This window comes from Nothobranchius furzeri, chromosome 3 (genome assembly GCF_043380555.1).
Source record: "Nothobranchius furzeri strain GRZ-AD chromosome 3, NfurGRZ-RIMD1, whole genome shotgun sequence".
Lineage (NCBI taxonomy): Eukaryota > Metazoa > Chordata > Actinopteri > Cyprinodontiformes > Nothobranchiidae > Nothobranchius > Nothobranchius furzeri.
Window position 1 is genome coordinate 51,984,899 of NC_091743.1, and position 13,824 is coordinate 51,998,722.

At 42.4% G+C, this 13,824-nt stretch overlaps 1 long non-coding RNA gene across 2 annotated transcripts; it reads right to left on the minus strand.

Moving 5' to 3' along the window:
• Window positions 1-324: 324 nt before the first annotated feature.
• Window positions 325-10,726, minus strand: LOC129165522 (uncharacterized). Of its 2 annotated transcripts, XR_011520213.1 has the most exons (6): window positions 10,613-10,726; window positions 8,206-8,271; window positions 3,366-3,425; window positions 3,152-3,265; window positions 2,405-2,479; window positions 325-541 (listed from the first exon to the last, which is right to left on the minus strand). It is a non-coding gene; the product is annotated as an uncharacterized lncRNA (long non-coding RNA). The 2 variants fall into 2 exon arrangements; XR_011520212.1 differs by lacking the exon at window positions 10,613-10,726 and having other exon boundaries at window positions 8,206-8,367.
• Between the last annotated feature and the right edge of the window lie 3,098 nt (window positions 10,727-13,824).

Below are 13,824 nucleotides of genomic sequence, written 5' to 3' on the forward strand. Positions count from 1 at the left end.
GTTGAAGATCTATTTACTTGGGGTTAACCAGGGTTAATAGTCAAAACGATTAATCCCTGCAATGCTACTGTGATGCTGTTCTACTTATAGTTTTTAACATCTTTCCAACATGTAATAAAATTTAAATATCTTTAGGTACCATAAAATGCTCTGCTTGTAACATTTTTGATCTGCAATGCTGTTATAATTATAGTTTTTAACATATTTCCAATGTCTCATAAAATAAAAATAACTAGGTATCATTAAATGCTCTGCTTGTAACATTACATGCATTAACTCAGCTCCTGCTGCTTTTAACGCAAAAACTACAGCCTTTTTCTTTTTTGATCAGGGATGTGGTTATAGATGCAGTTTTTTACATCTTTCCAACTTCTGTTCTAAAGTGCTGTCTCTGTACTGAGTGCTTTCACACACAGCATTTTACCAGGAACTCTTTCAAGAGTGATGTACCGACCAAGCTGTTGCCAAACCGCTTCTTTCCCAGATTTGCTCCAAATCTTTCGGTTGAATTTCTTAGAGGTTAAATCCTGTTGATCCATGTCTGTAACAAAAAAAAAAAAAAGAAACATGCTTTTATTAGTTAAAGTCATGACATCATGTTTAGGTTGTGTTTTCAATTCTGACTGTTTGGATTAGGGATGAGCCGGATACTCGTTTCAGAAGAGTATCCGGTACGGATAAAGCATTTTTGACAAGTGAAACGAGTAAAAATCGTAAATATCTGTAATCGTGCTGAAGGAAAATCCTCATTGGGTAACTGACTGTCTTCACGCTCTGTGATTGGCCAGTCAAATAGAGCACCCGCCCCTCCCTACACACAAAACTCAGCAGCCGGGAGCTCACAGCTCAGTCCGTGTCCGGTCCATCCAGAAAACTCCAAATCTTGCAAAAATTCATCTTGCAGTGCAAGGTTACAGACTTGGATCAGTGGGAAAACCCCTTTTCTAACCAGCCCAGTCAATTTCCTAAGATGGCAATATTTGGTTAGCTTTAGCTAGCATTTCATATTAAAAAGTGATGAAAAATACTCTGTAAGGATCCTATTTTTTGGTGACCTCAATAATCACAGCCTGCAAATGAAATAACAGGAAGGAATACAGGAGTTATTTTAGACCGGGGACTACATTACGACAACAAACTGCTGCATGGCGCTGCTGCAATGCACAAGAACATCACGTAGCAACCCCAAAAAGACACCTACATTTATAAACACAAATACATAGCTACTGGGCTTATATCTGGGCTTAGATTCCAGTTCCTGAAGGACCTTGGTTCAGCGTGGTTGGACCTACAGAAATATTTGAAATTAAATTACTTACTACAAGTTTTTCAAACGTCTGTAACCCCCAAATTCCACTACCTCCGCTCCGCTCCGCTGCGGTCCGCCCCTGCCTTCCGCAGCCGCTCGCTTCCGAACTCAATTTTTACCGGTATGCGCTCTACAACGGCTCCGCTCCGGTGTGGAGACCTGAGGTGGGCAAACAAGCATGCGCGGGATTTTCAAGATCTTGCGATACAGTCCGAGCAATAAACGCGGAAGTTAGATCCAAACACCCATTGTGTTGGAGAAGCATCGGCATGAACTGTTTAATCTGCCCATCATTTGTGTAGAGATCAGCAGTGTTTGGATCAACAAAGTGTGACTACTTTGATAGTGAAAACTGTATTTATGGCTAACTTTTGTGCATTTAAACTTCAGCCGCCACTGATAGTTGTTAAAAGTTGTTAAACCTGTGCATACGAAACAAAAAACGCCTTTTGTTTATCGATTTATTGTGAAAAACGGAAGTTGTGCTTGCTCCTTTTCCTGTTGGGCGATGGTGATTTCTGTCCATTGACTGCGGAGGTGCTCCGGCGTCCGGCGAAAATAGGATCGATTCTATTTTTGCCGGACGCTGGAACAGAGGACGGCGCACGGCGCCGCACTGCCGGAGCACAGCCGCAGTAGTGGAATTGCTCTGATTGACTACAACGGGACCGATTTAGCTCCGGCGTTCGTGTCGGAGCGGAGGTAGTGGAATTTGGGGGTTAGACAATGTTTCCCATCCCAAGCGTGAAGCTGACAACGGAGCTGGAGAGTTCCTTCAGTAGCAGACTTACGCATTCTAGGTGTATGAAGGCATTTTGTCATTAATCCTTCCTTTCTGCAGCTGTTAAACTTTATAACTACCAAGATCACCACAAACCAAGTAAACAGCTTTTTTATCCCTGCTGACTTTTGTTATTTGCACAGTTTCTGTGTTTATTATATAATATTAAATGCACTATCTTGGGCAGGATAACACAGAGCAGTGCTACGCCCTGTTGTCCTGGCGGGGAACTGCTTTACAACACTCCCCAGGAGACTGAGAAGTCCGAAAGCAAAACATCTCTGTCCGTGTGTGTGAATGTGGAAACCACGCACCTGTTTTGTCCTTTCCATTTGACTCCTTAGACCACTCAGCTCCTGAAGGTTCTTGGCTCATCATATCTGGATGATCTACAAAAACATTTTAGATTATATGGCTTAATACAAGGTTTTTTTAGACTCTGAACTGTAGCTAGGAAATGTATCAACAGATCTATAATTGTTGTTGATAAACAGAAAAAGTTTATTATCTAACTGAAGGAAAACTGAAGTCAAGTATCTTTGTGCCTAAAATGTTAATATGGTAATGATTTGATGAACTTCCATCTTTCTATAAAGGTTTATGTGAACTCAAACATCCCAAATACATTTCTGTATTTATAATAAGGACAACAATGTGAAATTAATGGGAATAAATGGCCTGTATAGGTATAGCGCCTTCTAAGGCCCCCAAGGCGCTTCACAACACAATCTGCTGCTGTTGTTTCCTTGGGCAAGGCACTTAACTCGCTTTGCCTGCTGGTGGTGGTCAGAGGGACCGGTGGCGCCAGTGTTCAGCAGGCCACGACAGCAGCACTCTCTGGTTGGAGCTGGGATCAAACCTGCAACCTTCCGGTTTCTGGACAATCCTCTCTACCTCCTGAGCTACTGCTGCCCCTAAGTAGTTAAGTTGTTCATACTTGTTGTAAAATGTCAAACCTCAGTTTCTTTTTTTAAGGTAATCTCTTTCAGTCTTTTATGGGGAGAATGAATTGCATGTTAGCCATTTTCAGTTACTTAAATATTTGAAAATCTGAACCAAACCTTGAGTAAAACCATGGACAGTGAGCAGGGAAGGGGAATGGGTGGGTGTTCCTTTGTTGGTCTGCTTCTTCTTTGATTTCCCTGTAGGCCTTTGGGTGCACAAGGTGGGTTCATCTAGAGTGATATGAAATTTATGAAAAAAAAATCCACTTAAAGCATTATAAAAAGAAACGGAGGCACGCCAATCTCAGTAAGCCATTGATCATTGACTGACCTTCAGAACTTTGGTCGAGCCCATTGCTTTTGTTTCTCAGCTTTTATCTTTTGAAAGATGCTGCAAAGAAAAGAAAAATAGATCTAATGTCAAGCTATAGACATAACAGTAATAATTTCCTTAAAGAGCAAGTCGCCCCAGAGTATAACTTCACCCACACTTCCCATTTTAAAAATGCAACAAAAGGAGGAGTTGCCAGCTTCCCCATACTCTGATTTTTTCCATCATCTGTGTGTATTTTTAAATCCACTGAGTCATACTGTTTTCGCATTCTGATTCAGGTGTCTCAACCCACAATCATTACTAGGGGTGTAATGGTACGTTGAACTCGTATTCAGTTTAGTTCAATGTTTAATATTCCGTATATTATTATTATTATTATGATATTTATTTATTTAATATCTGAAGTGACTCGTTACAACCGAGGAATGCAGCAAAGCATTTGTGAAGCCACAACATGCACAACCTTGAGGTGGATGGGCTACAGCAGCAGAAGACCCCACGGGGCACCACTCATCTCCACTACAAATAGGAAAAAGAGGCTACAATTTGCACAAGATCACCAAAATATGATGGTTGAAGACTGGAAAAATGTTGCTGGTCTGATGAGTCTGGATTTCTGTTGAGACATTCAAATGGTAGTCAGAATTTGGTGTAAACAGAATGAGAACATGGATCCATCATGCCTTGTTACCACTGTGCAGGCTGGTGGTGGTGGTGTCATGGTGTGGGGGATGTTTTCTTGGTACACTTTAGGCCCCTTAGTGCCCATTGGGCATGGTTTAAATGCCACAGGCTACCTGAGCATTGTTTCTGACCATGTCCATACCTTCATGACCACCATGTACCCATCCTCTGATGGCTACTTCCAGCAGGATAATGCACCATGTCATAAAGCTCCAATCTTTTGAAATTGGTTTCTTGAACATGGCAATGAGTTCACTGTACTACAATGGCCCCCACAGTCAGCAGATCTAAACCCGATAGAGCATCTGTGGGATGTGGTGGAACGGGAGCTTCGTGCCCTGGATGTGCATCCCACACATCTCCATCAACTGCAAGATGCTATCCTATAAATATGAGCAAACATTTCTAAAGAATGCTTTCAGCAACTTGTTGACTCAGTAGCCATGTTTACATGCACCAAATTTCCTCAATCCAATTCAAATCTTGGTTGATCGGAATTTCTGAATCACTGTTCACATGGACACAAACTGAAATGATCTGATCATGCCGTGCTTATAAATGCATCAAGCATTTAATCCGATTAAATAGGTTGAGCATGCGCAGAAAGTTGCCTTTCCCGGAAGAAAAATTGTAAACAAACACCATGAAACGAAATGAAAAATGTAAAAACAGAAATAACAATTCTTCCTGCTTTCCCGATTCATTTATTCACTTCAATATTTTTATTTTGCTCATAGAAGTTACGTTTTCTTCAGTGAATAACTGCAGATCTATGCTTTGCTGCATTTTTATTGTTGATTAAAATAAGGGAGGGTTATGTTTCTGCCTCTTGATCAGCTGGTCCGTGGGTCTGAAGTGACAGATATGCCGTTGCGCTGCACTGTGGCGCAGAGTGGGGATGGGGGCGTTTAGACTCATGTTTTATTACTGAGCTCTGTTGTGGCTTATTATTCTTAAAATGTGACAATCAGCTGAAACTGTTGAGAAAAATCTGTTTAAAATAAAACAACAGAAGACGTTCAGAAAGTTTAGAAGCCTGTGTTCATCATTAACGAACCGCATCTCAGGTCATCTGCGTTAATGTGCTTTTAACACGGACTTTACTGTTGTCCAGAATATTTAACCGATGATGTTTTCCTACCCAACATCAGCCTCCAATCAGGTCTGTAAAACTGATATTATCCTGTCTTCTTTACAAGCATCTCTGGCGTCTCCATCACCTGTTGCAGAAGTTGCTGCGTTCAAAGCTGACAGAAACGAGGATCTGTGCGCTGCAACCTCCGCAATAAACTTGGGTATTTCCAGTACAGATTTGAAAATGTTTGTCGAGTGATTTGTGCAATAATCAGATTTTTATTTTACTTCTACAAAATGCAAGTTCTGAATTAAATATTACTGAAACGGGACGGCTTGTTATCAAATTTAAAAGCCTCTGCTCATTGATTACGCTGTCATTTTTGAAGTCAGGCAGTCCAAATGACAGCGGAGAGGCCCGCTCGCTGTTGCACACATGCGCAGTGGGCATTATTTTACCCCAACAATCCGAATAGCTGTGTACATGCACGTCAATCAGAATGATGATCGGACAAAACCACCTCCCTCAATCGAATTGAAATTTCAATCCGATCGGGCCAAATCGGATCAGAATATTTGATTGACATGTTTACATGCAGAATTTTTTATCTGATTGGGCGTTCAATCTGATGAAATATGCGCATGTAAATGTGGCTACTGCCACGTCGAATTAAGACGGTTCTGAAGGCAAAAGGGGGTCAAACACCGTATTAGTATGGTGTTCCTAATAATCCTTTAGGAAGAATAGAATAGAATACACTTTATTGATCCCACAGTGGGGAAATTCACTTGTTACAGCAGCACCAACACTTAAGGGGATAATCAGAAGAAAATTATGATATAGGTACACATAGGCAGTAATCTAGTAATGTAACCTTCGACCACTAAAAAAACACGAATAAAAATGAAAAAAACTTGGGTTCCAACACTATGCAGCATGCTGTGACAACCTGGGCCGCATTCCGCTTGGCCTGCCGGTACCCATCAGCTGCCTCTGGAGTCCCACAGGCCAAACAGACCCTATAGGACTCTTTATCTTCAGCTTGACGGCATCCCTAACCGTTGGTGTCCACCAGTGGGTTTGGGGGTTGCCACCACGACAGACACCAACAACCCTGCGGCCGTAGCTCCGGTCAGCCACCTCGACAATGAAAGCACGGAACATGGCTCACTCGGACTCCATGTCCCCCGCCTCCCCCAGAACATTTTGAAAGTTCTGTCCGAGGTGAGAATTTAAACTTCTTCTGACAGGAGACTCTGCCAGACGTTCCCAGAAGACCCTCACAATACCTTTGGGCCTGCCAGGTCTGACCGGCATCTTCCCCCACCATCAAAGCCAACTCACCACCAGGTAGTGGTCAGTTGACAGCTCCGCCTCTCTCTTTACCCGAGTGTCCAAGACATGCGGTTGCAGATTAGATGAAATGTCAACAAAGTCGATCATCGAGCTGCGGCCTAAGGTATCCTGGTGCCAAGAGCACATATGGACACCTTTATGTCTGAAAATTGTGTTAGTTATAGACAAGCCATGACGAGCACAGATATCCAACAACAAACACCACTCAAATTCAGATCAGGGGGGCCGTTCCTCCCCACCACACCTCTCCAGGTCTCACTGTCGTTGCCCACGTGAGCGTTAAAGTCCCCCAGCGGAATGAGGGAGTCACCAGAAGGAGTGCTTTCCAGCACCTCCTCCAAGGACTCCAAAAAGGGTGGGTAGTCTGAACTGTAGTTTGGTGCATAAGCACAGACAACAGTCAGAACCCGTCCCCCCACACGTAGGCAGAGGGAGGCTACCCTCTCGTCCACCAAGGTAAACCCCAATGTACAGGCACCAAGATGGGGGGCAACTAGTATGCCCACCCCGCTCGGCGCCTCTCAGTGGGGGCAACTCCAGAGTGGTAGAGTGTCCAGCCCCTCTCAAGGAATCTGGTTCCAGAGCCAGACCCATGTATCGATGTGAGTCCGACTATATCTAGTCGAGGTGACATTCCACGTACCGAGAGCCAGCTTCTGTAGCCAAGGATCAGACCGCATCTGAGCCTTCGGCTTCCACCCATCACACATTGCACCTGACCCCTTTGGCTCTTCCCACAAGTGGTGAGCCCATTGGAAGGGGGACCCACCTTTTCTCTTTGGGCTGTGCCCGGCCGGGCTGGGTGAAAGCCCAGCCACCAGGCGCTCGCCGACGTGCCCCACCTCCAGACCTGGCTCCAGAGTGGGGCCCCGGTGACCCACATCCGGGTGAGTGAACACTGTGTCAATTTATATTATTCATCATAATGGGTCATTGGGCTGCTTTTTGTCTGATCCCTCACCTAGGACCTGTTTGCCATGAGTGACCCTACCAGAGGCATAAGCCTCAGACAATATAGCTCCTAGGATCATTGGGACACACAAACCCTCTCACCGCGGTAAGGTGGCAACCCAGGGAGGGGCGTCTGGCGCAATTACATGTGAAAACTCTCTCGGGATGTAATGGGCTGGAGACCAAACAGCCAGTAACTCAATGTCATTTGTGCAGAGTTTATTTTTAATGGTCACATACGCTGGGTTGCACCATTTCTCATTATTAAACACAACCAGACCCCCACTCTTGCGCTTCACACTCCACGCTCCTGTCGGCCCACGTGAGTTTAAATTCTCCCAGTGAAACCTCAGTCAGCTATGAGCTCATCCGTCCACGTTTCCTTAAAAAATAACAGACTACACTGTCTGTAGTCTTGCTGCAACCTGGTCAGTGCTGTGAGCTTGTCCATCTTATTGAGAAGAGAACGGACATTTCCCATAATCACGGAGGGAAAGGGTGAGTGTAGGTTTCCGACAGAGAACCCAGCTTGCTGACTGGTGGACTGTCTTAGGCTGAATTTTTAAACTCTAAATAAGATGCACTAAAAAGCCATAATAATGACCACACATTTCTACAGCACTATTAGACACTCATTGATACAGTTTATCAGCAAAAAATAAGTTGATTTGGGGGTGACTTGCTCTTTAAGTGATGTCTGCCAATATAGTTAGTGGATAGACCAGGAGTCACAACAACTCATACAATCACGTGAATGTGGAAGTCACTCACCTGTTTTCTCTTTCTCATTGAAATCCTCTGGAATCCCAGCTCCTGAGGGGCATTGGCTCTGCATGTCTGGAAAGATGTCAGATTAGATGATTTAACACAAGTTTATCAATAATTTGAACTATGGCTATGACTATTTAGCAGAGTTATTAATAAAGTTAGCAAAGTTTGAAATATGAAGGGTAGTCTAAGGCACTCCTTTACATTATTCAAGCTGTCTAATCAGCCCCTTGATTTGCCACACCTTTGAGGTGGGATGGATTATCTTGGTAAAGAAAAAGTGCTCGAGAACACACATGTAGACAGATTTCAGAATAATATTTGAGGGTCATGGGTGTTTGGTGTATGTAGAAAAAGTTTCAACTGTTTGAGTTCAGCTCATGAAAAATGGGAGCAAAGACAAAAGTGTTGCGTTTATATTTTTGTTCAGTGTAGATAACCAATCTAGCAAAAAAGCCATGTTTGGTGTGTTACAGCTGGCCGTAAGAACTGGTTCTCTTAAAAGATCCAGGGTTCCCATCACTAGTTAAAAGCGTCCGGCATCCGGCCCAAAATGGGTCAATCCAATTGTGTGTCAGCACTTTGCTGTAGGGTGGGAGTTCGTTTTGACGATCGTATCAAGAGCCCTATCCTGGCAGCAGCCAGCTAGTGCCAGCCGGGCACTACCTTGCGCGTCCTTCAGTCAGTTCAAAATATTCTACCACACAGCCCTCCCTCTTTCAGCCGGTTTCTGCTGCAGAGAGTCCAGATCTAAATGTGTAGACTCTACACGAGGCTACACATAGAGATCTGGCTGCTGCTAGGTTAGGGTCTTACAGCTCGGCTCACTAAAATGAACCGGCTCTTTCGGCTCTTAAACAGCTCCTCATATTTTTCGTTTCCTAAATGAATTTATCACCAGAAATTATATAAAACTGTATGTAAACTGAATTACTAATCTACAATATACATTTTATCAAGTGTTTATTGTTTAAATAACTTATTTTATTCAACATGAAGCAGAGAGCTACATAAACACATTTTAAACGACAAAAACAAACTCTGCAAGTAAAATTTGTATTAGTTTTGAACTATTATAGCCTTTTGGATATATTTACCCTTTGCACAATCTACACTCTGTCTTTTAATTGTCACTGTAGTTAAAATTTGTCCAAACCTTGGTGCCTGTCCTGTTTTCACTCATGTCCTCACCTTTCTGAAGCTTTGTTTGATTTTCCTTTCTCCTCTTACAGATTTGTCCCCACCAATATTTACAGGTCTTATCAGTTAATGTAATTTGTCTCACAGGCATTTTGTGCATGCCACCCCTCTCCCTGCCTTCACAGCATCGGAGCTCAGTGAAGCTGATCTCCCCCACTTGAAAAGTAAAAGCAAATAGGTTTGTGCCACTGTCGCCCCAATTTTAACTGCACAAACGAAGAACTAAAATGTAGACTATTTTGGAATGTTTTGGAGCATCACACAACAATAAAACTTGTTATATCTCAGAAACCATAGCAACACAAATTATATTTCAACAGCACAAACCAGCACAAACATAGCACTAAAAAGTAGACTACTTTGAACTGTTTTGGTGCTGTCTGGGTTAGGGTTAAGAATAACCTATAAAATAAAGTGTAATATCTCAGAAACTAACCGCACAGCCTATTTGCTTTTACTGGAGGTCAGCTTCACTGAGGCCCGCTGCACATGTGCGCTCAAGTTTTGCTGTGTTCTAGTGGCTCCAGGGCCTGCGGGTACAGTCTATGTAACTCACTTTGACTTCTCCAAGAGGGAGCCAGTTCCTGCAGAAGGGACCTTTCTCCTAACGGTCACATAAACAAGTCGGCTCTGAGAGCCGTTTCGTTCGTGGCCAACACGTCACTAGTGGGTTTTTTTAAATGTCAAAAACTGATTATTGTATCCACATTGCCTATGAAAGATTAGATTTCCCAACAAAATAATATTTCTCTCTTTTTAGATTTCATTGTACACCTTCCATCACACTGAATCCTTTTTATAATGTTAATGAACCCTATCACAAAATAGAACAACACTGCTCTGGTTGAAATGTACAGCATTATTAATGTTACATAAGACAAAACCATGTCCCTGATACAAAATTACTGAAAACTACACTTTGAGTCCTCACAAATACAGCTCACTTCAGGCCCCGTAGCTTTACCATGCAGACAGCCACTTTGTTTTAATTTAAAAATAAGTTTTAAAAATGTAAGTAGGTAAAGCGTGTCTTTATTTCTTTAAACATACCTTAAAGTTGAAAGAAAACAATAGTCTCTGATAGAAAATTACCTAAAACTCACAAGCACAGCTCAATTCAGTTCAAATTGTTTTAGCATGATAAGAGCTGTAATTGTCTTATTAAAAAAAGTGTAAATGATTTCATGGAATATTTTAAATTATATGTTACCTTTTTGGGCTGTGGAGTTATTCCTCTTTTCCTCTGTAGAATTAGTCAAAGACTGACAAAGTTGGAGAGATCCAGGGCAGCTCCGGTACTTTCCATCTACAATGCACATGCTGCTTTCACGAACAATGAGACTGCAAACTTGATACATTAAAAATTTAGGGTTTTCCAGCTGATAATGTCTTAACAGACTTCAGGCATGAGCTAATTTCATGTGCAATATTTAAGCAATAATCATTTTACAGAAAACTCATAGCATTCACAAATAAACCTCTTTAGATGTTTTTATTTCAGTATAGTTGGACACACCAATTTTCCCTGAATGCATCATGAACTTTTGCTCCCCTGTCCAGTGCAGGTGCAGAGCCACTCCCCACCCCCACTCCCAAAAAGTCTGTTTCTGCTGAAAACTAAAATCACACTTGACCATGTGAGTCTCATATGTACAGGTGCTGGCCAGTAAATTAGAATATCATCAAAAGGTTGAAAATATTTCAGTAATTCCATTCAAAACGTGAAACTTGTACATTATATTCATGCAATGCACACAGACCAATGTATTTCCAATGTTCATTACATTTAAATTTGATATTCATAAGTGACAACTAATGAAAACTCCAAATTTGGTATCTCAAAAAATTAGAATATTCTGAAAAGGCTGAATATAGAAGACACCTGCTGCCACTCTAATCAGCTGATTTACTCAAAACACCTGCAAAGGCCTTTAAAAGGTCCCTCAGTCTTGTTTTGAAGGCACCACAATCATGGGGAAGACTTCTGACTTAACAGCTGTCCAAAAGACAATCATTGACACCTTGCACAAGGAGGGCAAGACACAAAAGGTGATTGCTAAAGAAGCTGGCTGTTCGCAGAGCTCTGTGTCCAAGCACATTAACAGACAGGCGAAGGGACGGAAAAAATGTGGTAGAAAAAAGTGTACAAGCTCTAGGGATAACCGCACCCTGCAGAGAATTGTGACGACAAACCCATTCAAAAATGTGGGGGAGATCCACAAAGAGTGGACTGCAGCTGGAGTCAGCGCTTCAAGAACCACCACGAGGAGACTCATGAAAGACATGGGATTCAGGTGTCGCATTCCGTGTGTCAAGCCACTCTTGAACAAGAAACAGCGCAAGAAGCGTCTCGCCTGGGCCAAGGACAAAAAGGACTGGACTGATGCTGAGTGGTCCAAAGTTATATTTTCTGATGAAAGCAAGTTCTGCATTTCCTTTGGAAATCAAGGACCCAGAGTCTGGAGGAAGAGCGGAGAAGCACAGAATCCACGTTGCATGAGGTCCAGTGTAAAGTTTCCACCGTCAGTGATGGTGTGGGGTGCCATGTCATCTGCCGGTGTTGGCCCACTCTGTTTCCTGAGGTCCAGGGTCAATGCAGCCGTCTACCAGGAAGTTTTAGAGCACTTCATGCTTCCTGCTGCTGACCAACTTTATGGGGATGCAGACTTCACCTTTCAACAGGACTTGGCACCTGCACACAGTGCCAAAACCACCAGCACCTGGTTCAAGGACCATGGTATCCCTGTCCTTGATTGGCCAGCAAACTCGCCTGACCTTAACCCCATAGAAAATCTATGGGGTATTGTGAAGCGGAGGATGCAATACGCTAGACCCAACAATGCAGAGGAGCTGAAGAGGACTATCAGAGCAACCTGGGCTCTCATAACACCTGAGCAGTGCCACAGACTGATCGAGTCCATGCCACGCCGCATTACTGCAGTTATTGAGGCAAAAGGAGCCCCGACTAAGTATTGAGTGCTATACATGCACATTCTTTTCATGTTCATTCTTTTCAGTTGGCCAACATTAGAGAAACAAACATTTTTTCATTGGCCTTTAGAATATTCTAATTTTCTGAGATACCAGATTTGATGTTTTCATTGGTTGTCACCTATAAATATCAAAATTAAACGTAATAAACATCGGAAATACATTGGTCTGTGTGCATTGCATGAATATAATGTACAAGTTTCACGTTTTGAATGGAATTACTGAAATATTTTCAACCTTTTGATGATATTCTAATTTACTGGCCAGCACCTGTATATATTAGATATTTATTAATAAATATATGAGCATATATTTCAACAGCTTACACACACATACATACATACACACACATTATATATATAATATTTATCCTGTTCATTTAATTTATTTTTTATGTATTGGGGCTCAACCAATGAATCAACTGTGATGGTGCAGAGAACAAGAACGTTCATACCTACAAACTCTGAAGGGGTGAAAACTGTGACAAATAAAATCAACCCCTGTAAATGGTCCTTGCATGCTGCAGATGTGAATCAGTAAGTTTTATAGTGGCCTGGGGTGTCATTTATAAAGCTTGCTTACCCACAAAATGGGGTTGCAAAACTGCAAAAGTAACTTGCCATTCAAACTTTGGGATTTATAAAGGAAAAAGTAGTGGGAAAATGTGGGCAACTTTGAGTTGACCTAAGGAGCTGGCTTACGCACATTTTGGACATGGAGAGTTTTTGGATTTTGGACAATGTTAAAAGTATAGGAGCTTTTTTGGGGACATTTGAGGGGGCTCTTTAGACTAAGAATGACATATCAGAATGCAGACACTACCGCCTTAAAGGGAGGGTTATGACGATGAAGTGACCTGATTTCTGACCATTTACATCACTCCTGTGACCCACACCGTGACCTCAAAATTAGTGGAAAAGGCCATGTTAAAGTATGGGATCTTTTTGAAGAACATTTGGGGGGGCTTTTTTGCGTATGAATGACATATCAGAATAAAGACATGACCGCCTCGAAGGGAGGGTTATGACGATGAAGTGACCTGATTTAAGACCCTTTACATCCCTCCTGTGACCCATACCTTGACCTCAAAATTAGTGGAAAAGGCAATGTTAAAGTATAGGAGCTTTTTGAAGTACGGGGGTGGGGGAATTTTTTGCGCATGAATGACATATCAGAATGTAGAAATGACCGCCTCAAAGGGAGGGTTATGATGATGAAGTCACCTGATTTAAGACCATTTACATCCCTCCTGTGACCCACACCGTGACCTCAAAATTAGTGGAAAAGGCAATGTTAAAGTATAGGAGCTTTTTGAAGTACGGGGGTGGGGGAATTTTTTGCGCATGAATGACGTATCAGAATGCAGACACTACCGCCTTAAAGGGAGGGTTATGACGATGAAGTGACCTGATTTCTGACCATTTACATCAC